At 31.8% G+C, this 26,103-nt stretch overlaps 1 protein-coding gene and 1 long non-coding RNA gene across 4 annotated transcripts in view; both read left to right on the plus strand.

Moving 5' to 3' along the window:
- Nucleotides 1–26,103, plus strand: part of LOC134258888 (receptor-type tyrosine-protein phosphatase epsilon-like) — a 94,935-nt gene that overhangs the window by 5,936 nt on the left and 62,896 nt on the right. The gene's annotated exons all lie outside the window — the stretch shown is intronic.
- Nucleotides 7,339–8,659, plus strand: LOC134258893 (uncharacterized). Its single transcript, XR_009990234.1, has 3 exons — nucleotides 7,339–7,497; nucleotides 8,031–8,138; nucleotides 8,597–8,659. It is a non-coding gene; the product is annotated as an uncharacterized LOC134258893 (long non-coding RNA).

Here is a 26,103-nt window from a genome sequence, read left to right on the forward strand (position 1 = left end):
GTCTGAAATGTATTTACTTTATATTTTTTTAAAAATGAAAATAAATGATTTCGATTAACAACGTTTATTCATCATAGCGTGTAGATTGTATTTCTATGGAGAGCTATGTCTTGAAATATGTGGAAATTGTAGCAACGGAGAAACCTGTAACCATGTCAACGGAATCTGTGCAAACGGATGTGATGTCGGTGTTTATGGAAATAAATGCAAAACACGTAAGTGCAATAAAAAACAACATGGATTTAATATAAATATCAAACACCATCTCGTCAGCTTTGACTGAAGAACACGGACCAAAAGAAGAAAACACAGTTCAGATACAAAGTAATTTGAGCATCATGCCTACTAATGACATTGAAAAAGAAACCGGTGGATAAATACTTTAGAATCTAGGAAACATAATAATCATTTCACTAAAATTCATACCTCGGAACATATTAAACAGAGAACAGAAATTCTTGCTACACATTGATAGGCTAGGATGAACCCTATATATTTTTATATGAATAAGGGTTCAGATGAAAAGTCTCTAGCACAAAAACATTGGCGTCGGAAGCAAATTGAAATGGGGGGGGCTAAGTGTAACAAAAAAATTTTCATCCCTTCAAAAAACCCGACAGGGGGGGGGGGGGGTAGGATAGTGTTAGATTCAAATTTCAGAACTTTTTTACCAAACACCACCACTTTACCCATTTTTTACCTATACTTCGAGGTGTCTGTGGAAAGTGGGGGATGGGTGGGGGGGGGGGGGGTGGCTAAACTTAGGAAGCAATGCTCAATGCCTATACTAAGTATATATTTGGAAAGAAAGTGGGGGACGTAAGCCACATGTAACCCCACGTTACACCACCTCCCCCTACACACCCCCCCCCCCCCCGTTCCGACGCCTATAAAAAAATTGTTCTCACTGCTTACATGCAGTAAGTGCAAAGTACGTGAATTAATCTAATCTTCCAATGGCAAGAGGCGCCCTCTCGATTAGTGTAATTTTTTAAACGGAAGATAAAAAAAAACAAATCGTATTTTCTGGAATTTTTAAGCAAAAATAAACTTCATGAGGTTAAAAGAACTTGTGGTAGTGTAGACTATTTTTAAAGTTAATTTTATCCTAAGATATGAATTTTAATTGAGATATACAGAAAAACATATTTATTTTGAAATACATTTTTTAAGGAACACTTGATCAAAGCACATGAAAAACATGAAAAAGCCTTCCTGAGATAGAGCAAATAAAAAAGGCCTGTCTTTTGAAGGCTTAAGTTGGGCTGCAATAGGGAGCAAATAGATATTTTTTTAGTTTCTCTTTTTAAGCATACAAGTCCATATTACTAATAAAAGCACCGTCTTGTTGTGTAAACTAATTTTGACGCGCTTCGCTTTGATTGGCTGAAACTAAAGTCTCAATATCTTTCTTGTTTCTCGTCATAATCCTTTGAAATTTTGAACATAGTCCTACACTATGAAGATCTACAGCAAGATATATAAGAATTTTCAGGAAAACATGAGCATCGCGTGTGCTGCAATCTGATTGGCTGAAACTTTAAATTGCTATATCTCCTTTGTTTTTTGACGAAATTCCTTGAAATTTAAAACATAGTCATGCATTAGGATATCCTGCAATATGATATGCAAAAAAATTCATGAAATTCCGCACATGCACGTGTGCTGCAATCTGATTGGCTGAAAATTGAAATGGCTATAACTCCCTTGTTTTTTAAGCAAACAGGATGGGATTTAGAACATAGATAGACATAAGGGACTTCTACATGAAGTTATGGTCATCATGCACGTTCACGCACGTGCGTGCATTTGGAACGAGTGAAATTAAAAATACACTTGAATGAGTGATTTTTATTATTTTTGGACTGAATGCTTTAATATATAGTATACTGAAATAAATAGATATTGTAGACAAGATGATATGGTCATAACGCACATGCATTCACATGCGCACGGGTGCAATGCTAAAATTTGAATATAACTGGTATCCTTCTGCGAAAACATTGTTAAAGTAAAAAATGCAGAGAGTTTGTCTTATTTAATGAAGCTTACAGGGAATATGGCACCAAAAGGGAGTTGGGGAGCGTTTGGGGAACATCTGTAACGGTCCCCGTTACAATTAGCACTAGTTTGAATTGAGAATAATAGCACAAAAGCACATAAATAAAAAGAAATATATCATAGAAATGCATGTGCATCTATCACTGCATGAAAAGTCGCGTTTAATATATAGAGAATAATACATACCCTTTTCCATATCACATCCTGTATCAGCCCGAGACACCAATATCAGCCAGAGGGCCGAAGGCCCGAGGGCTGATATTGGTCGAGGGCTGATACAGGATGTGATGTGGAAAAGGGTATGTTTTATTATATTTATTACATACTTAGTAATAAAATACAGAACACATTCAGTTGAGAAGAAAGAAAATTATCATGCATGGACTTCTTACATACATGTACATAGTCTAATGTCTCAATTTGGGTTTGTTTCTACTTTTATTTCAATGCACTTGATCCGTCATTTGAAAATACTCTATAGTATAACATGTATTTGTAAATTAAGATTAACCTTATTTTGTTTTAATTTACTAAGAGTGTGATATTGACGTCACAATAGCCGTATCAGCCCTGCAGGACTGATATGGATTTGCAGGGCTGATACGGATATCAGCCCCGCAAATCCATATCAGCCCTGCAGGGTTGATACGGCTACTGAGACGTCAGCCATATCGCATATGCAAAAAACCTGTATTTATTACTAAGTGTGTAATAAAATTTAATAAATTCGTTTACTCCAGTAAATTTAATTTCTTGTATTGAATTTAATTTATGTATAACGGTATATTTTACATGAGATATATTGTGATATAATTCAGTACAGTTTTCAAATAAGTATAATCACATTTAATGCAAAATACGTCGAGAATAATATAGTTTAATTGAGAAAATTATACGTTTCTTTTAAGAATATCGACATGTTAAAGTAAATATGCTTATACTTAAAGTTTAAGTACATTTTTGGTATTTTCAATATGTCATAAATAATTCTTTATACCTAATGTAAACTTCTGTTGAAATATTTTTGAAAAAAACATTTAGGCACCCTATTAATTTAATTTATTCATTTCTCATTTTTATTTATTTAACCCTTATGTAGATTTTTTTCAAAACTGTGGAATATAACTTTTGATCGACTACTTTTGTAGTACAATTTCATCGGGATCGAAGTCGGGCTCGAAAAGCAATTAATTTAGAAACAACACACCGCGCCGAAATTCAATTTCTTGGAGAGTTCCACGCAGCCATGTTGAACTTGATAATGATGTTGTACGGGGAGAAAGAGAGTGACACGAAAAGGAGAAGCATGATTAACTTTGGATGTAATTTCTGTTTTAACAGAAGGATGAAGACATTTGATGACCGTCAAGCGAAAACCAGGCTTAAGTGCATTGTGACGTTATCGAGAAAACGAGCGCTAAAGTTGACGTCATAAATGGTTGCCGTATTTTGCAAATAAATGCACATGTGAAGAGGCATCATCAATTTCTTTTTATAAATTAAATGCCTTGAGTAGACAACATAATGAGTAGTTTGATTAGTTTAAGTGTAACTATTAAAGCCTACTGTTGAGTATATAAACAAAAAAATAACGATTTTTATAGCAAACTGAAGGCGAAAATCTTTCAAAGTAGCGAATGCACGATCTTCCCAATTGTTTTATTTTCAATTACTTCAAAAACACAAATGTGGGCCAGGGGAGAAATCGCATATTATATTGAGTTCTGGGCAGTATAAAAAAGAACATAGAGACACTCATATTCGATATGATTTTTGTCACTATTAAATAACATTTTCTATATTTATAACAAAAAGCATATATAACCTAATCAAAGTGTAAAGCAAAAGTGCTGGATTTTATACAAAGGCGTTGAATTTTATTTGCATATTAAACCGCATTATGTACCAAAAATTAAAAACAAGCTAGAGGGAAATGGGGGTGGCGGTCACAGGAATATAATTTATCGGTATATATAATTTAATTTGGAAAACAAATTTACAGTTGTGTATCCTCGGTACAATTTGTGCAGTTTATACTATATATCAAATTATATGTTCGTTTTGTTTTGCTTGTCAAGAATACCCCCCCCCCCCAAAAAAAAAAAATCAAAAATTAAATTGATTCCTACGTGCCTTAAATAATCTACATGGATGTTAATATGTACAAGTGCCGCTATTGAAGAGAAGTAACCTGCTCTTTTATTATTTAATTGTTACTTGGCAGCAGGAAACGTTCAGTTTTCACTACTTCCTCCATAGATTATTCGGTATCTGTGTTTATTTTGGATATTTAGAGGGGAAGTAATACACTGCTGATTATTAATTCTAAAAAAATAATTGCAAAAAAAGAGTTTAAAACATATTGAAATATTTTTTTAAACATAATCTGTTCATACTCTGAATTTAAAGGAATAATATTTTGCAACATTATGATTCCTTCGATCAGTTAATCAAAGACATACATGTACAAAACCTACATGTTTTGGGGAAAAGATGAGAAATTATAATGAGAGTGAAATCATTCAGATTGTGTTGTATCCTTAATTTATTGCAATATTACTATTAATACACAGTTAAAGGTGGGTATAATTTATAAGCAACTTTTACTTTGATGAAATCATAGAAATAAAATTAATTAAATTGATTTTAAAAAAAAATTAAACTGATCTAATATTTAGCATGTGGCTGATAACTCCATTTAAGCTACTAGTATTTTGATCTTTTGCATCTTTTAATCGACCAATCAAACCACGATTGCACAACTGTATACATTAGAAACTTCTAGGAGTCAGCGTGCTTTTGGGTTATTTTCCTTCTAACCTTGCAACCATAGCAAAAGAAAATTATTCCAGCCTGGTCCTGCTCAGGCAACAGGAAGTATGACATGCAGAGAGAGTGACAGCATTCAAGGCTCTTTGTACAACCCGCTGCAACCCGGACCTCTAAATAGAGTACGACCGGTGCCTAATGCACTGGACAATTCTTATGCGCTTTCACTTCCGCACCACGGACATGTACATCGTGATCCTAACCGCATATATGCCAAGTTCACCTACTGTGTTTTGGAGTATACATGTAATTTGGCCATGCATGGTACTCTGTACATTTAACTCTCTCTCTCTCAAAGGGAATTGTTTCAATGCATGCATTTTTGCACGAATCGTCTCATGTTATTCTCGATCCGCAATAAAAATATACTCAGAATCTATGTGCGAGGATAGTAAACTTTTGTCATTGTTTCCGATGGCGTATTTCAGGGAAAACTTCTTAGATTCTAAAGGCGAAATCAGATGTCATTTAAAAGTGTTCTTGTTCTTGTGACAATGCTTCAGATCTAATTTCTTTAAATTTAAAAATGTATATATGTTACGCCAGGAGGAGGGTTGCACGAAATGCATGCTTAAAAGAGAAAGCAGCAGTACCCCTCCCTCATGACCTGTCTCTAAATTTTACTTTATTTTAAAACTTTATCCTGTACGGAAATCTTCATATTGATAATTATTTTTCATCATAAAATATGGACCCCAACCACACTGCAAATTACAAACTCACTTCTTGTGATGCATTTTTATCTGCATATATGTAGTTGAAACAAATACGCTGGTAGGTCAGGATATTTAACTGTCTTAATTTTAGCAAAATTGTAGTCTACAATCAAGCAGGGAAGAAAACATTGTCAATTATTTTCATATAATTAATTCTTTTCCTAAAACCACAGGAGTACGTTGGCGTACCTATATCAAATATACCGAAATTTTCAGCCGATAAAAAAGAGAAATTTATAGGTATTAAGTATTTTTTTTATTTACTGTAAATTTTGGTAATATTGATAGGTACGCGAACTCCTGTGCTAAAACAATAATCATTGAGATTTGCTATCATTCAAAAACTTTACTTCCTACGAAAGCTCTGTATCTTGCTAAAGGTTGTGGATGTTATACTTCCCTTTATAGGTAAGCTTTGAGCTTGCTTTCCGCGCAAGTGCACATTTTCAGCCGGTCCGAAGGGGGGGGGGGTCCTTCCGTTTACTGGAAAGTTCAATAAACGTTCAAAAAGTTCAATAAATATGAAATAATATAATGATAACTCTATCTCTCTCTCTCTCTCTCTCTCTCTCTCTCTCTCTCTCTCTCTCTCTCTCTCTCTCTCTCTCTGAGATCGATTACAGAATGTCCCTTATTAGCATACCTTGTTTTTGTATTCATACGAAGGTACATGAACATGTATATTCAAAATCGTAAACATGAGGAAAAGAAAACACTTTCTGTGGCCTTACACATTTAGATATGTCGACGACATTTACAATATTTATATCAATAAACCGGCAACAGATCCTTTTATTCATGTGTCGCCTCAACATATCCAGATAATGAAACTGTTTAATTTTCGATCAAATGGTGAATTAAACTTCTGAAATAAAAAAAACATACAAGCCATCAATCTGACCTGAACTTTTTTTTTGGTGGGGGTGGGGGGGGGGGGCATGCCAGTCTCTAGTAATTAATAAATCAGATATAAATTCCCGCCGAGATTTTACGAGCTAAGTCTATGTAAAGGGCATTTAGTGCACAATAAACCCTCCTCCCCAAAAATAACATCTCGGGTGTCTTTTTTGATAGGGGAGGGGGGTGGGGTAGAAAATCCAGATTTTTTCTTCTAATATGCTAAAATTATCGATCCTAGAAGGGACAATAACAAATTATTCAATAAAAATCACATATGTAATGTCATTTGTATGCTGAAGTGATTTTTCTTATGCAGTTTTTACAATACAACTATGGAAATATGTGAACAAAATAAATGACGTTTTCCGATAAATCATAGCGTCATAACATAGAATTTGTGATTTTTATTTGAGAATTTTCACCTATTTCTAGTCCATGAACAATGGCTTGTTATATATCATTTGAAAGAGGAGAAAATTGTCTATTAAGAACACTTTACAACTCAAAATGTCAAATTTTTTACTTAAGCCTGGTTTTCGCTTGACGGTCATCATTTAAGACCCTGTTTAGCGGTTAGAACAATGTACAAAATTTTATCATGTGTCCTTGAATGAATAATTGCCTCTGCTACTGATAATTTTACTGTTCCTTAGTCTGAGCACTACACATAAAATGCCTGGCAGTAAAAACGTTTGGGCAAGCGCTATTTAAATTTTGTAATAATTATTTAACACTTTTAATTATTTCTCTTAAAGATGGATTTAAACCAGAATTTTCTCGTTTGGTATTGGTTTCAGAATTTTAGTCAATAAAGTGTTCCTCTGTTCAGCATTTACAGAGTATGTTGTACAATGTAATAAAATATTTATTTATTTCTTATGCATACTCAAGAATATATTCAGAACTTATTTTGATTATTTAAATAGTTGCAGTAGACTGTGCCTGAGACGATTCCCCACATCGCCGGCTATGTAGACAGCTTGTGAAAATGGTGAGAACCATGCAGCTCAAATTTTCATTTAACACAAATAAACTAAAAATGTTTTTATCAACCTGTATCTTTAAGCATAAGACTATAAAAAATATTGCAACAAATTGAAATGCTATATACCAAGTAAACAAGACGAGGTTTATATTCTTATTTTCCTTATCCTAAAAATACAATAACAATGGATTCTGAGCTATGCATAATTTTTTTTTACGTTAAATACTTAAGCATGAATTATTAAAAAAGCTATCATATGCTATGATGCACAATTATGCATGCATTATTTACAGGAATCTAAATGATCACAAGACATGACAAAAGCAGTATGAAGAAAGATTTCTTAAATTTTCTGATAAGATCAATAAAATCACATGAATTGATTTTTTAGCTCACCTGAGCCATTTTAAGACCCGAGCGAGTTTTCTTATCTGTGACTGGTATTTGTCTGTCATCTATAAACTTTTCAAATTTTTACATTCATGAGAATTAATCCTGGTTTGAACTAAAAACCCTGCAAGATACATCTTTTCTTTCAGAAATTGTGCCAGAAAAATTTGAAGTAGCTATGGGAATGACCAACATTGAACTTGCTTAGCCTTCCTTCTGAAAGTGACTTGACCAGATATTTGGCTACCCAGTATGAGGTACGAACTAATCATTTGTTGTACGACTTATTGTGTATAAGATTGCCACCATTTACTAGAACTTTGCATTTGCTGTCCACTTTAAAAACCTGCTATCTACAGTGTAAGTTGTTAAATTAAATATATTTTGCTTCATATTAATTCACTTGCTCATTATCCCAATAACTTGCATGTTAAATGCTGTAGATGCTAACCTTTGCATTTTTGTTTACTCTTAATTTCCATGTGTTCCGAGTATGTACATCCATTTCATTTAATGTTTTGTCGTCTCTAAATTTAATCTAATACATATCATAATATGTTTTTGAAATAATTCGCTGAACTAGATCACAAAGATTAAGGATTTTTATTATTGTATGAATGTTATCTACTTGCTCTAATCATTAATACATCTGTTTGTATATTTTTTTCTACGAGATGCCATACCTGCTTTTAATTTTTCATTTTTTTATCCATAGTATCTTTCTGCTACATTAAATAAAATATCGTGGAGGAACACAAAAAAAAGGGCTGTGCATCTCAATATATTCAATGTCAAGCAGGTAAATACATTGGTAAATTGCTCCAAAAAAATGGCAAAAAGTCACCAGTCTCCAATTTACATGTACTTCCACAAAATCTGTAGCTTGCTTCTGTGAAACTAAGATACATGATTGCGCCCATGAGAAAAGGGTGCTTATGACATTTTTTATGCATTTTGAGTTTTTCACGGATTTTGATAGAGTAAGGTTAGAAGTTGTCAAATATGAATTTTTATGGTCCTAAGTCTACTCTAAGTAGGTTTTTTCTTCATTAATATCAAAGATACTTTAACAGGTTTATAATGACGTCATGTTTTTCAACAACGTCAAACGTTTTCAGAGTGAACGTAAAATGATTTTCTTCTGTAATTTTACATTAATTACCTAAGCACATTATTTTTGTCTCATTGTTTCTTTTTATTATTAAAAATTATTTAATAGTTATATATATTATTGATTTATCAGTGGTGTATAGAATTATGAGTGAGTGCTTGTTTTACATTTCACTTTTCTATGACACCGGGGGAAGACCTGAACAGCGGGCGACATCCATTCAGGTTTCTGTTTTAAATAATGATTTTCTCAAACAAAAAATTTACTAGTAATCCATGCAAGAGTCATTTGATAAGCCTGTAGAATTCATTAGAAAATTATTTTAATTTAAACATTGCTCTCAATATAGGTCAAGATGTAAATTTTTTTTGCCTGAATTCGGCATAAAACGATATATCTTAAGTTACCATATATATGTGAAATTTAATTTTTAAAAATTACATCTGGAACAACAATACGTACACTATAATTATATATAAAGACAGAAAAATTGTGAAGTTCGGTAACATGCTATTACCAGATACAATAGACAATAAATAAAAAGGAAATTCGGTTAATTCACTGCATCTTTAAGGTTTTCTGTCTGCACAGGATCAAAAATGACACTGCTGTTTGAAAAATATTAAGGATACACGAAATATTTTTCAGTCTAACAGTAAGAATATTTTGATATTTACCAATCAAAAAGATGGAAATTTTATAAACAAATGAATGATTTATAATCCGCACACACTTACACACTTACAAAATACTAGTAGATAGACCCAGGATTGACATTGGTAGGATTATGTGGGTGTTTGTGAGGAGGGGGGATCTAAATGGCAGAAACCTACAATTCTTATGAACACGAGTTAAAATAAATAAATACTTTTTTTTATTCCAAAGTTTTAGGTTCACAGGCGGGGTGTCTCTCTCACACCGAATACCATTACACCGAATACCATTAACCCTACAACTTGTAAATTCAATTTTTATTTACTTTTGAAATAGTATGTGAAGCATATTATTCTTCATTTTCTATTTGTACCTTTAATTCTGAGCATTGCCATTTTTAAAATCGCAAAGCGATCATGAGCACTACGAGCCTGGAACTGAATTGCTATGAATTCAGTCTTGTTAATCATGTAAAAAAATTACACACTAGAATAACAAAATCTGGTTTTATTTTCTGAAATGGATGGCTTTGGAAGCATACCAATAGAATTGAATTAAAGATGCCATTTAAATAAATTTATTAAGAATTTTGAACAAAATTGTTTCGTTATTTTTATTTCTCATTAGTAAAAAAATATATATAGTATAGACAAATCAATGATAACTTTATATTGTAATTTTTATGAATCACACAGTCTAATGTAAAGATTTTCTTGGGGTAGGTGGGGATAAAAATTAAAAACATGTAATTGTTCATGCCTAAATATACGTACAGTCATTTAAATATGACAGTTTTGTATAATATATTTCCTGACAATTGTCTGTGAACTGGCTTAGTTTTGAAATGTCAAATTTTTGTAGGAACGTAAACATCTTAGAAAATTTATCTTATTATTTTATGGCTCAATTAAAAAAATTCCCCTCCATTCTAATGATTTTGTTTTTTTAATTTTATTTTATTTTATAAATGAGTTTTACAGAGTATGAATTCCATTCTGGTCCCTTGCTAGAAGCTTGGATATGCTAAGCCTTTTAAAGCCTTGTATGTTAAGGAAATATAAACGGACACCCCCACCCCCATCCCCTGCACTGCGGCCAAAATAAAACAAAATGCAAGCATATTGTTGCTGTTTTATGTCGAGTATTTTTTTCAGCATTGAATTTTATTTTCTGTCTTCAATTACATGTAGAAATAAAGCCAGACCCTCAACTCATAAGGATTTTTTTACCAATCAAAACAAATAAAACTAGTGCTAATTGTAACGGGAACCGTTACAGATGTTCCCCAAACGCTCCCCATTTCCCTTTTGTTGCCTTATTCCCTGTAAGCTTGATTAAATAAGACAAACGCGATACATTTAAGACTTTAACAAAGTTTTACCAGAAGTATTCAATTTAAGCATTGCACGCATGCGCATTTGAATGCATGTGCGTAATGACCATATCATCTTGCCTACACTATTGATATATTTTAATATACTAGATATTACAGCATTTAATCCAAAAATATGTTGAATCTAGTGTATTTGGAATTTTACTCATTTCACGTGCACGCACGTGCATGCATGTGCATGATGACCATTCCCTGCTGTAGGAGTCTATAATATCTATCTATGTTCTGAATCCCATCCTGTTTGGTTGAAAATCAAGGGAGTTATAGCCATTTAAAGTTTCAGCCAATCAGATTGCAGCGCACGTGCATGCGCGTGACTTGATTAAAATTACTATATATCATATTGTAGGATATCCTAAAGCATGCCTTTGTTTTAAATTTCAAAGCATTTCGTCAAAAAACAAAAAAGATATTGAGATTTTTGTTTCAGCCAATCAGAGCGAAGCGCACGTTCATGCACGTGCAAGTATGTTCATGATGACTATACCTTCTTCTAGGAGTCCATTATGTTTGTCTACGTTCTAAATCCCGTGCTGTTTGGTTGAAAAACACGGGAGTTATAGCCATTTAAAGTTTCAGCCAATCAGATTGCAGCGCACGTGCATGCGCGTGATTTGATGAAAATTCTTATATACCATATTGTAGAATATCCTAAAGCATGCCTATGTTTTAAATTTCAAAGCATTTCGTCAAAAAACAGAGAAGATATTGAGATTTTTGTTTCAGCCAATCAGAGCAAAGCGCACGTGCATGCGCGTGAGTTCGTGCGAATTTGACAGTATCACATTATCTACACTACTAATCTATCCTTATATAATGAGTTTCAAATCATTTCATCAAAAAATGTAAAAGTTATAGCTATATTAAGTATATCAGTCAATTCACTCATTTCACGCGCACGCACGTGCATGCGTATGCGCGCAAAATGACCTTCGTTCCGCACACCTACACTACACACCTATTAACCCTAAAAAGGTTTTAGCTCAGTTGGGTGAACAGTTTCTGAGAACACTCGCGGACAAAAAAAGTACCGGAGAACAAATAAGAAAAAAAATAATAATAATAATAATAATAAGAAACAGAGTAAAAACAATATGTTCCCAAACTCCGTTTGGGGAACATAATAATATTACATGTATGTGCATATATAATGATATTTATCTATAATTTGATTGCAGGTTAAACAATATATTCCACACTGATAACTGCAATGAGATTATAAGTCTAGCGATGAACTGGGTTTTTAGCATGATAATTGATCTGTTAAGAGACATTCAATGTTAATCGAGTTTTTGTAAAAGACAAAGTTCTTGATGGCCTTAGGGATTAATTTGCAGATAATGTTTAAAATATTTGAACTCTGTATATAAGGGAAAAAAAACAACACGTAAGTACCAAAGAGTTACATGTACACGTAATTTAAATTTGGAATCTTGAAAATAAATAGCCATACATGTAGTTTAGAGAACAAAACAGTTTTTTTTTTCATTTTACAGTATTTTCTTATTTTGTTTATTTTGATAACGCATCCTTTCCAATAGAGTTTCACATTTCTCAAAATTATATAAATAAAATCAATATATCCTCCATCCCCCCGGCTCTCTCTCTCTCTCTCTCTCTATCTCTCATCAGATTGACTTGAGCAACTCTTTTTAAGTTAGAACATTTAGAACATTTTTTTTTACATTAGGATGTTTTTGCTTGTTTTAATTTTCTCTAAGTGTGCAACAAGAAAATAACACTGAACAACTTTCATATTTAATTATGATTAATGATACGGTAATTAAAAAATAATAATAATAATAAATGAAATTTGTTATTGAATTATTTCATGCACAAAAAAAGCTATAGATAAGAGATTTGAAAGAAAAAGTCTGTTCATTTTTACAGTTTTTTTCCTTTTTTTTTTCCTTTTCTAAATCAACAGCACCTTGTTGTCAAAGTACAACAATATTTTTTATTTGAAATATCATAATTATGCTGACAATTAAAAGTTTTTTTATTTGGTCATAAAAGGTCTCTTTTATAATCCGGGAGCAAATTCATGCGAACATGCAGCTGAAATGTAAAAAGAACGCAATTAAAATGAATTTCCCTCTCTGGTACCCCTGTTACATTGCTTGTTGACATCAGAGTTATCTCTCCTTTTTTTATTTATAGAAAATACAAATATCTTGAATGTCGTTCTTACACATTTTTGCTAGATTTTATGGTGGCATATTTATGCCATCCACATAACTTTTTGTCAACATAAGATATCACGTCAAGTCAAGATAACTATCGCGTCAAGTCATGATAACTTTCTGGTTTGTTGACATACACCGACTTTTATCTTGTACAGTCAAGATAAGCTATCGTATTTTTGCGAAAGCTATCTTGACAAAACGAGATAATTTATCTTGTATTGCAATTAAAATATATCTTGTCATGTCAAGATAGCTATTGCAACAAAACGTGATAGCGTATCTTGCCTTGACAAGATAGAAAGTCGGTGTTTGTCGACGAACCAGAAAGTTATCATGACTTAACGAGATAGTTATCTTGACTTGACAAGATATGCTATGTTGACAAAAAATTAGGTGGATGGCATAAATATGCCACCATAAGATTTGTTAAAACGTGAAAGAATGTTAAAGTTTCAACATTAGTACAAACAATTTACAAAAGTTTGCAGTATGCACTGATGAATCAATGTTTACATGTGATCGACGCGATCGTGGTGTAGCTTATATTGAGAGTGGTGGAGCGGATCTCAAAAAAGGAAGACAATTTTCCTTTGCACTATTTTAACAATAAACCCTGTCTAACATGTATTTTAAATCTGGTATGAATAATTTTGTAAAATTATGTAAATAAAATGTTTTTATCATGAGTCATAATACAGGTTTATTATCCTATCAGAAAAAAAACACCTTGTTGACATCTTTTATATATGTACCTGAAAACTACATCGTACGTATTGGTATTAACGTGTTAGAGATCGACGTATGTAAAAGATATATGTTTGTTAAGAAACTAGTTCTAAATTTTTATTTATATCTATTAAAATTAGTGGATTAGGAGATTCAGATACATTGATTAAATTAATATTTACAAAGGAAAAATGAATTCTACACGTTGTAAACAGCGATAAAAACTCTTGATGCGTCAAACGTAAAAACACGTGGATAAAAAAAAATCTGCGTCGAAGTTCACCGTCAATTTGCAACGTCACATCTTTATGACGTAATTTCTCTGTTTTATCAAAAATGTCATAAGCACCCTTTTCTCATGGGCGCAATCACATATGTCTTAATATATATTAAATGTTGTAAATGCTATTCTTTTCATTTTCGTAAACTTTGTAAATCTTCAAATTCCATGTGTTCGGACTACGGTACCATTATGTATGTTTCATATCATATTTTGTTGTCTATAAATTGGATCTATTCATATAATTATATGTTTTTTTATGTAATTCACTTACCTATATGACACATAGAATTTTTTTCATTGTGTAAAATCTTATCTTCTTGCTTTAGTCATAAGTATTCCCTATTTGTATATTTTTTCTCCTTTTTTGTATATACTTTCTACAGAGAGCCATACCTGTTATTAATTTTTCATATTTTGTTTGTGACAGCTTTTTACCATATCCATAGTATCTTGCTGCTAAATAAAAGAATTATTGTGGAGGAGCAGAGAAAAGGGCACTTCAACATGTTCAAGGTCAAGCAGGTAATCATAGTAATAAAATGCTCCAAAAGCAAAAAAGATGGCGAAAAAATCATTAGTCCCCAATTTACACGTATAACAACATTTGCTTCATAATCTCTAGCTCGCTGGTCTGAAATTACAGATAATTATCTGTCTTTATTACCCAGACTTGAAAAATGGCTATCTTTAATGGTCTTCTGTAATTTTTTTAATTAATCGAAATTGAGCTGTGTTTCCTCTAGGTCAATTGATAATTTTACAATCAACTCAGATTTTGTGTACTATTTAATATATGCAATTGCATAAATCCGGAAGCACACATAAAATATGTATTTATAGGCAAATGGGTATTTATTTTTATGTTTGTTGTAGAAATTAGGAGCTAGATGTGCTTCTCCATAGCTGAAAACTTCTTGGCATGAAAAGAAGAAAAAGCAAGAAGAAGCAGATTTATATATTACGTCTTCATAGTACAAAAAATGATTCTAAAGATAATACTATCTATGAAATTAGAAAACTGAAGTTGCGTTCTGATGAATGTGAGAAAGTCTTCAAAGAACAGGACACCAAAAGTGCAACTCTCAAATCAAATCACTCTAAAAGGCAGAGCACAAGGAGAACTAGGACAAATAAAGAATCTAAAAGAGTCAACCCTATGGATGTAGTAATTGAACAGAGATGGGCTATTAGAGATGAAATATCTGAGTTGCTACTTTTTTTGCACAAATGTGATGCTTGTTTTACTTATCTTTAATTTACACATTCAATGTTAGATAAGAAAAAAAGTATACTTAGTGTTGTATTTTTGACAGTGAAAATTATTTTTTTTTCCGATCTTGATTACAAATTGAAACTTATGTTTTTTATTGTTTAAACATTTATTGGTTTGTTGTGTAGTATGCAATCACATACATTTTAGTCTTAATTTATATATTACATATATGTACAAGTCTGACTTAAATAATAAGTGCATAGACATTATTGTGGAAAAAAATAAGACAATCAAGGTCTGAAAGAGCTTTGCTGGCAGTAAGTTGCAGATCTTGATACCCAAGTAAGAGAAGGGTGGCGTCTCCGACCGATCCTTTTGCTGTTGCTTGTGGGCGAGTGAGGCTTCTCTGTCAGTGGCTAAGTGAGTCATAGATGTAAAAAATAGAATAGGCAAATGAGGTAGAGACATTTCTGAGTAAAAAAAGGGATGAATTGTGATTTCAATAAATATTACAATTGATATTGAAAGAGTAATGAGAATTGCAAAAGTAAAATATTAATTTGTTTCCTTTTAGTTGAAGTAAGAGAGTTTATGACGAGAATCTTTTCCATCAAAATGGAATTGTAATTAAGGCTTAAAAAAATTGTTAAATATACTTGTACATATATTTATACATAATGTTAATACACTTTTATATGTGCATGTTTCAGATTTCAATAGTGATATTTTAAGGCAAAGTTAAAAATATCACTATTGAAATATCTTGCATTCCAATGTAAAGTTCATTTAATGAGGATATGTTAGATTACAATCATCAAGCAATAAACCTAGCAGTTGGAACAGAAATGAGCTACATGTATTGGAAACAATTTTAAGCTGCCTTTGTTTTGTGTAATTGTGATACTTTTTCCTTAATTTGAATTGACATAACCAAATGATATAAAGGATTTTTTGGGGTGTTGTATTTTTCAGTCAACATTAAGTATTTTACAAGTCGAACTTGAATAATTAGTGCATGGACATCTATTGTTGAAATACTTGGGAAACAATTTAAGGGTGGTTTGAAAGAGCTTTGCTGGCAGTAAGTTGCAGATCTTGATACCCAAGTAAGAGAAAGGTGGTGTCTCTGACCGATCCTTTTGCTGTTGCTTGTGGGCGAGTGAGGCTTCTCTGTCAGTGGCTTAGTGTGTCTTATTAAATGTACATGTAAAACAAATGGGCAACTTTTATTGGCAACTTTTATTCTTTTTATGCAAAGTATGATATAATTTATTGTGGGAAATTGAAAAGCCATTAACAATCCATGCAGCAATTTTAATAGGGTCATTTTCAGTCACATATTTTGCAGTCTTTTGGAGTCCAGAATGACTACATTTTTGACCTGTTGTGTTCTGATTTATTGCGGATTTGAATTTTACATACAATTCTATTCTTGTATTGAATTATTTATAATTACTTCAGTATATTACTTACTACTAGTATGTAGAAATTTACTCCATTATAATTGAGCTACAATCATGATTGTAATTTTTTAAATTCTGACTTTTAGGCATAAATTTGAAATATCTTGTACTTTTTGTTTGTAGACTATTGAGATAACATCTAATAAAACTGAATGAGAAATGCATTTGTGTATGATTGTAAAATACTTGCCAAAAAACCCACGATTGTAAACCATACAAATTATTGATGGAATAAATATAAAATAAAAATATTATGCAATGGTATAATAACATAAAATTTCATCAAATACAACCTTAAATTTTAATGATATGGGAAGGTTTAATCCGTACATTTTCATCACATATACACTAAAAATAATTGAAAGAATTTAAAAATTAATTATGATATAAAGATCACGATATTTTTTTGAATCGAGTTTTTAGGGTTAATTGCATTGTTAACTTGTTTTTTTTTTCTATAAAAAAACATGATTTGGTTTTCATCGAATGCATATTGAGTTTTTTTATGTGTCATTGAAACGCTCAAGTAAATAGAAAAAAAAGCGACTCAAGGTAATCATTTCCGATTCATAAAGAATGTTTAAAAAATAGTTATCTTTTATCTTAAATTAATCTGAAATAAAAATCATTTTTAATGTACTTTTTCACAAAAAGAAAATGAGATAGATTTTAAATTTTTGGCGAAATATTTATATAAATGCGATATAAAAAAAAATCATCACTGTATACTGAAATCATATTTCTATTTAATATCTATTGAATATAAAGAGCAGTGGAAATTGAAATGGTTAATATTTATGGCATAAATAAACCAGCGCAGATTGAGGTAGTCAGAAGATTGATTTCTTTTTAACTAAAAAATTCAAAAATATGATTAATTGTCAGAATTTTTCACTGACCCTTTGATTCCCCCTCCCCTCCTTTAGTTTAATTCTCCAGCGGTACGGTTAAAAAATCAATGTCCTAATCTCATGCAGAGAGATTCGTAGAGACTACAAATATTGGTCTGGTGTCCATACGATTAATCCCCTGCCTCGTGTCACATTATGTTATTTAGGATTTCAAACATATTAACAAACATTTTAATGCTAGAGAGACCGGGAGTTATTATTTCCTTTTAGAAAAATAGTTCTGAAAGGTCCTTTCACTACAATGTCCTTCCTAATTGTAATAGCTATAAACAATACAGAATCATCAAAGCTGACTCACGGCTTGTAAGAGATTGACACTTTGGTAAAGGGTATTTTAAGTACTTACATTTAGTGTGTTTATGATGTCCGTACACAATCTTAAGTGCAATTAGAGCTTTTGTTGTAAAGCATTACTTTTACTTCCTCTTTCTATATACATGGAGATATTTGTCGTTGTCGAAAATACCCATTGTAGACTTCTTCCAAAAGAAGACAACTTAATCAAAATATAATGTGTAAAATACCCATTTTAGACTTCTTTCAAAAGAAGACAATTTAAACAAAGTTTATCTTGAGCTTAATTGTCTCTTCAGGATTGTAAATCTATGTTAAATTGCTTTTGCGTTTTGAAGGGTGAACAAATCAGGCAAAGCAGCACTTTACCTATATTTGGTAAAAGTGATTGTGAAAACTCATCATAGAAAATACAGGGGTTTTATGAATTTGCTTTTTGTTGTCGGGTTATCATGTTGAGTCCTCTTTATCTGTTTACAGATGTTAAAAGTTTGATTGATTGATTGTATATTGACTAACGTCCCTCTCGAGATTTCTTTTCAATTTCAATTCTTTTAAACCTTATATCAACAGATATATCTGATTAACATATTAATAATATACAATATACATAATTGCCATGTAATTATATTTACACAATTATTGATAAATCCTCATATCTATACATAAATATTATTGAAATATCATAATAGTTGATTAATATCAATCTTTATTATAATAAATTTGTTATACATTCCAATAAATTATATGCTTCTCTTTAAAAAAAATCCCCAGACCTCCTAAGTCCCTTACATTTTGAACACCAATCTAAAATTGTATTAATTAATGTACACTACTATTTTGATGATACTATATTTTAAAATATTTCCTCCTTAAAGTTTCATATGTTGGACATTATACAATGAAATGACATTCATCTTCTATTTTATGTACATTACACAATATGGAGACGCCACCTATTGCCTGTGGAGAGATGCAAATTTTGTCCTATACTGGACAATCAGGGCCATTGAGCAGGGGTGGGGGGTTTCTTTTTCTTGTCAGCACCTACTGCGACACGGGACCTCGGTTTATACGATTCCATCCGAAGTACCGGTCTCCACTTCCCTACAATGGGATTCGAACCCGCAATATAAGAATCTACTCCTTACTTCGCGACTCTAGAACAGGCGCTCTAACCACTGCACCACGCGGGCGACGATGTTAAAAGGAATCTGTCTTGTATTCTTTGAACTACTGAATAAACAAAATAATTTGATTATTATAAAATATATGTGCAATCATATTTAAGCTGTTTAGGAGCATGATATATAAATGTCAAGAAAATGATAAAGTAAACAAAAACTTAAAATTATAGATAGCTTGACTTTTCAGTCGGTAGAGCGCTCACTCCGTGATCGGGAGGTCGTGAGTTCGTATCTCGGCCGCGACTGACCTAGTCGTTAAAAAGGGTAGCAACTGTTCCTTCGCAATGCGCTCGGCACTTTGAAGTGAAAGCTGCAGATCCTTCGGATGAGACTTTAAAAGCCGAGGCCCCGTGTCAGCGGCAGGCGATGGCATGATAAAGATCCATCACTGCTCTATGGTCCTGAGTGCCGAGTAAATGTCAAAATTTGAAGCCCTTCACCGGCATAACGTGACGTCTCCATATGAGTGAAAAATTCTCGAGAGGGACATTTCTATATCTAAGGTGAACAAATGGCTACTACATTTTGCAACTAGACACATGACCAGCACATTGTGTTCTAAATTAAACGAAGGTTTGAAGGGAAAATCTGTAAGAATGATGTATATGGCAACATCTCTGTGTAATTGAAACAATCTCAATTCAGACGTTAAACCTTGTTTATATCCTTCAGTTACATGTAGGGTGAAATGTCAACACATAGAAGGCCAGTATATGTTGATACGTGGTGGTTTGGTACTTGGATTCTCTTAGTGCATGAGGAATCTCCTGAGCTCAATGATAACAATTTTCATATTAGTTAATTAAGAGTTTGCACTGTTGCAGATTATAAACCAAGAACTAATGCTTTTAAAAATCACTGCCTTGGTCTTATCTGTCACATAAATTAAAAAAAAAGCATCTGAAAAATGGTATGCATTACACATAATTTATATAAATTAGCATATTTGAAAAAAAATGAATATTATGGAGTATACACTTCAGGAATCAAGTATTTGACATGAGAGAAAAGTCATTAATTTAATTTTGCTGCTTTTTGTCTCTACCCTTCCAAGATTTCAAAAGTTCTTAATCACGCAACTGACAATGATATTTAATTTGCTTTTTTTTCATAAAAATGTCATTCTCCAAGTCAATTTCATTAAGAAAGGTCATTGTCTAAAGCTTTACTTAAGCATGGAATTAAGTGTCCAGAAAACATGTACACGCATATACTGGATTATTAACATGTATATACAAATGTTTTCCAATTACTCAGCGATCACCTTATTTGATTAAACTCAAAACTGTTGATAAGTACACTTGATATTTTAACGATGCCATGTTTTTAATTAATATAAATATTTCTTTTTTCACTTATAATCAAATTTCACTTAACTCTACATGGTTACAGTAGAAAAGGGAATTCAAATTTGTCTCTGAAGTGTTTTGAAGTAGACATACTTAATACGTGAGTGGTTCTCTCACTATTTCACATCTGTTTATAGATAATTGTGTTTGGCAGTTATTTCCTTCTTTTTTGCTTAAATACGTTTTTAATGATTATACAAAACAAATGCTGATAAATTAAAATAAAAAAAGGAAATAGCTGCTGTCTGCGATGGAACTTTGGAAAAAAATTTTTTGCAGGAACAGCAATATAGTTTGTCATACATACAATTTGTTTCACAAAAGGATACAGTAAGGCATTCAATATCCTTATATAGTGTGCTTTTGCATTCAATAATTCTTCAACAGGAAAATATATATGACCGTGAATTATGCTATTAAAAGTTTATACCATAATAAGATTCATATGAAATAATTTAATGATTCCACCTCAATGCTTTTAGTCCAGAAGATATGCCCCAGTTTTACAATGACATCTTTAAAAACATGTTTTACATCATCAGATGATATAACAATGTTCCATTTTGCCGTGTGCAGAAAAAGTAAATCTAAAAGATATACATATTCAAAGTACCATAAGTTTATAGGATTATTCATTTTCTTTTGCAGGTTGCAAGTATACAGGATACTATGAACCAGACTGTTCTCTCCCCTGTCCTCAGAATTGTCTCCTTCCTAATTGTCACATAGAGACAGCTGCTTGTCAAGGATGTCAACCTGGGTTTCAGGGACACAGTTGTGAACTGTGTAAGTACTAGACAAGTTATTTTTAGAATGCTAACCTGTCCTGTCTATAATTTTTTTGCTTAGATCAGGGAATTAGCAAAGCTAAAAAAAAAAATACTTCTGTTGGCTTTGAGATGTTGTCTCCCTTAATGTTCAATATGTGTGTCAGGAAAATTATTTGAGCTCCAAAAAATCTATAAGCGATGCAAACTGCCTGCTGCTCAATCCCATTCACTTTTTATGCGACTATATTTTGTTAAATTAAAGAAAAAAAAAGAATAAAACATTTCATCAATAAGAATATTCTAAGATGCATATTTTCTATATATACTGACTGTTGATATTCATTACGGGCTGTTGTAAATATTGAGTTACATACATGTATCCACAATACAATATGACAATAAAATACAGTAATCAGAGTCTACGGTAGCATTATTTTTGGAGTTTAAATATTTATTCTGAATCGACGAGGAAATAAAAAAAAATGAGGGCCTTTATTTTATAAAACATAGATTTATCAAAACTTAAATGCATTCATTGGATACTGAAAATAAAATGATTTCGATTTACACTGTTATTTCATGTTAGTCTGTTGGCCGCTTTTCTATTGAGAAAAATGTCTTAAAAGATGTGGAAACTGTAGAAATGGTGAGACTTGTAACCATGTCGACGGAACCTGTATGAAAGGATGTGACGTCGGTGTTTATGGATATAAATGCAAAATACGTAAGCATAGATAAAAAAAATCGGATTAATACAAAATATTAACAATATTTTCCTAAGCTTTGACTGAAGGACAGAGTAAAAAAAAAGGAAAAAATGTTGTGCATAATTCAAATACTAAATATGTTGACCTTCATACCTACTTATGGCAATGAAATCAAAAGAAAATACAAAAAAGGGAAAAAAATATAGATTAAAAAAAAATACTGGAAATCAAAACTTCAAGCATTATAAAGAGCTGAGAACATAAATGTTTATTGTGTATTCATATTGGCAGGAGTGCATGGACTCTATATTGTTAAATGAATACAGATGAAAAAAAGAAACCATGCGTTCTGGCACAAAATTCTCAGATGCCGTAAGTGGCAAGCATATGTCAATCTAAAGTCTTCTAGTGGATAGTATGTTCAAGACGTTCATGGATATTATACTAACAACTGATGACATAACATCTTAAGAAACATACAAGCAATTTAAACTTTATTTAATTTTATTCAATTTAATATGACAGTTTTAAAGATATTGGGCTTAAAAATATATATACTTAGTAATTAATTCCTACACCAAAGCAGATGGCGAATTTTTTTTTTTTGAAATTGCAAAATTTGGTGACTTATTACAATAACTTTCATCTACTTAAATGCAAAAAAAATATTCCCTAGGGCAGAAATATAAAAAAAAATGCGGGAAAAAATGTGATAACTTGGCGCTTTTCCAATTAATTCTCGTCGGGTTCAATATTAAGATTTGATAATTTTATTTTTTTAATCTTAAAACAATTGGTATTACAAAAAAAATAATTATCAAAAAAATATCAAAATCCAGACCCTAGAGCAGAAAAAATTAGACTCGGCCTCCTTAAGTTCCTCTTCTTAAACATACGAGTCCATATTATTAATAAAGGCACCTTAGCTTGTTGTGTAGACAAATGTTTGTTAAAATCTCTTAAATTTAGGATGATAGCTCAAAAAGCACATTAATAAAAAAATCCTTTCGAATACATATACATCTATTCTGATGGTGTTTGTTCGATGCATATCAGCAGGACTAAAGTTACCCTAATGAGCTAAGTGGCTTATGAACTTCTTGATAATGATTTCATCCGAAAGCCTCTTCAATAATAAATCTGAAGCTTCATGTGTATATAGATTGGATTCTTTAAACAAACAAAGAAATATCATGATATTGGAATCATCTTGTTTTTCCTTTATTTAGCCTGTCCTGTCGGTTGGCACAGATGGAACTGCTTTGATAAATGCAATAATAGTGATAGGTGTGACAGGTTCTCTGGATATTGCACGTCGCCATGTTACCCAGGTTGGGAGGGGAATACTTGCAGATATAGTATGTCCTCTGTTGAGCTTGAAAGGAAAAAAAAAGCCTTACATGAGAAAAACTTATGAGATTGTTGCACGTAAGGCATGCGAAAAAAAATAGTAAGAATGATGAAATAATGAATTATTGCATGAACATTAATGAAATAAAACACAATCAAAAAAAAAAAACCCTTCCCAAAAAACAGCTGAAGATGTTACATGTATGCTAAGTTTAAATGAAAATACTCTATTATATTTTATTCAGAAATGAATAACAAGGAATTTCCAATAAAATTTGAATAAAAGAATGATTTTAGAAAATGTTTGATGAATTGCGATTTATTATTCAATAATAATATATTGATCTATTAAATGATCTGTAGTTTTGACTAGATGGTCGATCTTTACACATTTCTGAGCTCATTTTACGATTATTTGATTAGAAAGTTTTTTCATGATTTTTCTTTATATCCACAACTTTTCCACTAATAAAAGTAACTTTCACAATATGAAAAGCCTTTCCGTAGCTTGTTCTTGTTACTTGAAAACTAGTGAAGACACGAGAACTTGAGTTGATCGAAAATGTCATTTATTGACCAGATAAATGACGAAAGTAAATAAAAACACATAAATATACAATATTTAAATTGATTCCAACCTCATGTTTGCGTAAATTAAATTAATTGAGCACTCGATCCCGATCAAGCCGAACCCGATCCAAACATGAGTTCGATCCCGATCCAGTCGACCCCACTCTTTTTACATTAACAATCAATAACAACTGCAATTTTAATCTAAATTTGTCAAAAACAATGTAAAAAAGATCGTATATAAATCATTTTATGAGACATAAAATTGTCTTTTAAGTGGCAATACGAATGTGATCAAAATCTTGTACATGATTAATAATAATCTGATAGCTTTGCAGTTGTATGTCTTGCGAAAAACTTATTTGTTGACAGTTCGAAGGGATACAAATATCGAAGAAATTTAGACTAAGACATATCGCTGCACTGTCAAAGAGCCGTCGTTTCTCCTGTCGTTATGGTGACAAAATTTTACGTTGAAACTTTTTTGCAATATTTTGAAAAAAACGGCGAGGCGAGAGAATGTTTTTTTTTCTATGGAAGCTCGACATTCTACGGATATTATAAAAAAAAGTTTTACGATTTTATGAAAAATAGGATACATGTGTGGTTTCTAATTTATGAAGACACTTTCTATCGAACTACCACTAGCAAACGTCTGTTTATACCAAAAAAGGTCCGATAATTGAATCTATTTTGAAAATTGATATGTAAAGATTTGTTGGTGAATAACAAGAAGTCCTTTCTGAAAGAGCCAAACATAACGATGTATACAGATTTTAATTACACATGTATCTACCACAGAAGTTCTGATTTCATGTTTTCTTCATACTTTCGTGGCGTGCATGTGTCCTTGGATTGCTTTGGAAAGGAGATATCGTGGATGATTTAAGAAGTCAACCTAAATTAAAATCTACGCCTTTTTCGTACATGCCAAATGAATTTTTGTTTAATCTTTCAACATCATTTTTTTTACTGCTGAATTAAATTATCCATGCCGGATTAATGTCCTTAGAAGTCTTGGGGTACACAGGAATATATATCCCAGCGAAGGTGTAAATATATTGATTCATTGAATCTGTAGTTTAAAAGTGTGACCTTAAAAATTGTGTTCCTTCAAGAAGGTAGATCCATGTTTGCTCGCGAACATTCATTCCCTTGAAATATTATATTCCACATTAATTGAATTACTATGATTTTGGTTATATATTGTGGTCAAATTTTAATATCAGAATCAATATGAGTAAGATATACATGCCTTTACATGTATCTTATGAGGAAATTATTAGCTTGAGTTCAACATACACAGTCAGGTTCGGTATACTCATCCTATTTTACATGCATCTTAAATGGAAATATAACATACATTTTTAGCTCTTACAAAACTTCAAAAAACAATATCAATCCTGTTTGAACTCTCTTCAAAAGCTTGTTTAAAGAGGCACATTTGTCTGTAAGAAAATTAAAAAAACGCATCTTTTAGATGAAGATTTAAGTGTTAGAGTAATTTTGAATTGTAACTTCCTAATGTGATTTGCTTGTAATATCTCGATGCCAAACGTCAAAGCAAAGACATCGAGCGAAGGACACGCCATTGGGAAGGAAAGCAGCCAGAGCAAGATCTAAAACCAGAAAAGGGCCCAATGATGCGCCAGCAGAGATTGAAACAAAAATATGCATGTATGTTGTTCCAGACATCGAGCCAATTAACAAAAATAGAGAGACTGCTGGTTTTCACAGCTTTATAAAGACAGTTACTTGCTTACAATCTGCAACAACACCCCCTCTCTCTACCTCATCTTATATCTAAAATGCACGTAGCGATTCAGAAGGTATACTGTTAATGTTGCAAAGTATAACACATAATTTGGCAGTTAATATGTCACAAGATATTAAATCAAAAATAATAAGTTCAGTCTATGTAGATCTTGCTTTGATGCTTCACAACACTGATGCCGTTTCTTCAGAGAAGTATATCTGTATTAATAAGAGGGACGGGGCTTGTTACAAAGCACACTAACAAACCATTTCTTTAATTTGATTGTTTTGAAAAATGGA

The sequence above is a fragment of the Saccostrea cucullata genome, unplaced genomic scaffold (genome assembly GCF_032062105.1).
Source record: "Saccostrea cucullata isolate Sc308-1 unplaced genomic scaffold, CSIRO_AGI_Scuc_v1 ctg475, whole genome shotgun sequence".
NCBI lineage: Eukaryota > Metazoa > Mollusca > Bivalvia > Ostreida > Ostreidae > Saccostrea > Saccostrea cuccullata.